Source organism: Osmerus eperlanus, chromosome 22 (genome assembly GCF_963692335.1).
Source record: "Osmerus eperlanus chromosome 22, fOsmEpe2.1, whole genome shotgun sequence".
NCBI lineage: Eukaryota > Metazoa > Chordata > Actinopteri > Osmeriformes > Osmeridae > Osmerus > Osmerus eperlanus.
The window spans coordinates 11,062,571-11,065,712 of NC_085039.1; positions in this window are offsets into that span (position 1 = coordinate 11,062,571).

The following is a 3,142-nucleotide window of genomic DNA, read 5'->3' on the forward strand; positions in this document are numbered from 1 at the left end:
TGCCCGGGCAACACAGGCTAATGTCATGATGCTAATACTTCAGTGAAATAGTAGACTACTGTTTCCGAAAGTAGATGTACTTCCTTAATAATATCAGCTTATATTGTACATTACACATCACAATTGTGTGTCATATCACAAAGTAAAATGAGTAAATAGTTATCACCCTGGCCTCTTTGCTTGTGGCGTTTCTGCAGCTGCCTTGCAGTAGCTATAGTTAGCCTAGCTATCCCCCAAGTTAACAGATGCGAAACGAATGTTCTGCCAAAGGTAGTCACGCGTGTTTTCGTGACGTTAGTGACGTAGTGACGTTAGTAACGTCAGTGACTGTGGCTAGCAAATTAGCCACCGTTAGCTTCACTTTTCGCCACAAAAACGTAACTTGAGCCTAAACCATGCAACGGAACGTAAATCCCAATAGAAGCAACTCAATCGCTACCAAGATGAAACTTTTGACACCTAGGTTGTCTATGTAGGCCAAATATTGACTGAGTTTTAGGGGGGCAAAAAGAATAATAATAATATATATGTGAGAGAACAAAGGTTGTGCTCTCGCCGAAGGCTTGAGCACACCCAATAAATACAACTGTGTGCAATCAGTGCAGAAATAAGCGGACACAAAAAGCCTTTTTCAAACAACACACTGAAGGAAGACTACAAGCCAAACACATGGTCACCCATCCACTGCCTCTGAGAGTGGGGCCTGGCACCTCACTAATGGAGGGGGTGGTGGTGGTGGGGGGGGGGGGGGTTTGGTGAGACGATGAAAGGGAATATTGCGGCAGATGCTTGTGAGGGGGTGGGGGTGAAGGTGGCGGCGGGGGGGCCGTCACCGGAGAGGGTCTCCAGTGAGCGATACTGAGGGCGCGTGTGCAAACAAAAAAGCCCATTCAGCTGCACCTCCCGAGCCCTGCTGCTGGGCCCTGCCAGACATACACACACACACCGCACATTACCTAGTAACACTAGAGCCCGACGCTAGGATCTGAGAATTAAATGGAGGGAGGGATGGGATGGGATGGGGGAAGGATGGGAGTGAGGGAGAGAGGGATGAAGGGAGGAGGGAGAAAGGGTAATAAACAGAATAAAACTGTCAGATGAGATAGGAGAGATATAGGATCTAATTACAGCCAAAGTGAGGGCAAGAAGGAAATGAAAGAGAGAGAGAGAGACAGTGGGAGAAAGAAAGAGAGAAGGAGAGAGACAGCAAAAAGAGGATATTCACCACTACAATACACTAATAGCCTGTGTCGTGGTCCTTCAGTGCAGAACAGCATGTTTTCCCCAAGGGTAAACATCAACCAATGATAATATCCTCCCTCGAAAATCAATACAGCCCAAACATCTCATCGTCAAGGCTTGCTGTTACGTCGTGATCGGACTATGCTACAGATCCTGAAAACTCATCCTGTCGCCGCGTGCCCAGACTCTACTTAGCAACCGCTCCTGCACCTGCACCCCTACCTCACCCTACCTCACTCTGTTCCATTCATTAGCCCCGTCCCATTCTCTGTTCCCCCCGCGGAGCGACAGGAGAGAGCCGATAATAGGATCTGTCACTCTGTTTTAATATGAGGCCCGGGTGCGCTTCGTTGTGTTCCGAGGGGGGGGTCGCTGTGAATGGGATGGTGAGGATTGACGGGGCTCAGCGCTCGCTCTGGAAGTATGCAGGGCAGGGACGGACTGGCGGAGAGGAGACGGATACGCTCGCTGCGTTTCCTCGCGGGTGACTTCACGACGGGGGGTCGAAGGTCATGCCTGGGGACCGGGGGGGGGGGGGGGGGGGGGTTGTGTTAGGGGGCAAATGGGGGTGTCATGAGGATGGCATGGGAACCTCGAAATCCAGTCTTCGCCATCCTGTATCCTGTCAAGGACTTCCCTTTGCTGGACGTTTCGAGTCTCTTTTTTTGCCGTGCGGCTTCAGCGTGGAGCCCTTGTCTCCCTGCTGTAAGCCATCCTAGCCTACATGTGGTAGTGATTCCTCATGAATGTATCACAACAATGGCTTTTAAATTGCAGTTCCGATCATAACGGCTTGTTTATTGTCCATCACATTAGGGTAATACGGGACAGCTGCTGCAGAGGGAAACATATTTTCATAAATTTGTTTGAAAGGATTTTCCTTTCCATTAATCAGGGGGGCTCTGCTGATTTGGCGGTTTCGAAATCCTCCCTCCCTCCCCACCCACCTCGCTCTCTTTTTCTCTGAATCAGCGTGTATCCTTTTTGGCACAGGCTGTCCCCCATGTTAACTTTGGCTGGGATTGCCTGCTGGCAGTGTGTGTGTTTACCTGCACCTCGTTAGTTCATCTTTCAGCGTCCCCCTGCACCTCGCTCCACGTCTCTAACTTGTCCCACATGACGACTCCTCCTTTCATTCCACCTTTACCTACTTCTCTATCGCTCTCTTTCACTCATATTTTCCACGGCCCTTCTCCTCCCCCCCCTGTGATCTGAGCAGTGTTGAATCTAAGAAGATAAAAAATAAACACTAGTGGTAAGATGAATCCCCCCCCCCCATCCTAGATGGGATAGTCTGAGATGAAACCAATGCCTCAAGTCATCGCTTCTCATATATTCGTCACGACAGCCTTTTTAATTAGGCACTGGAGAGGCCACCAATGCTGCTTCAAGGACCCGGGCCCTACCCGATGGGTGCCTTGACAGGGAGCTATGAACAGACTGTTTTGGAGCATCCTGTATTTCCTCAGGGCGCGCTATTCCCATCCGTCAAACTGAAATTAACTGTGGATCAGTTTCTCTCTGAGAAAAACTTGCAGGGAGACGTTTGGTCCCTCTCTCTCCTGCCGGAGGGGAAAGAGAGGGACAGAGAATGTGGGAGACGGAGAGGAGTCACGGAGGGGGTGCAACTGGAAAGTGTCTAATGTAGATTTAGAATGTAGATTTAATGTCTAATGTAGATGTAATGTAGATTCTATGTGATATAAATCATTATTCAGGTAAGAAGGTAATGCAGGATTTCCAGGCATGCCAATTGCTAAAACGACAAGTGAAAAACATGGTTATCTTTGATTCCTAAAGTGCCTACGGTGCATTTTGGATAAGATTGATCTCAACACTGTTGAAATCCATCCAGAACATGAAAAAACATTGTGCGTCCTAGATTAGAGTTTTGATTGGA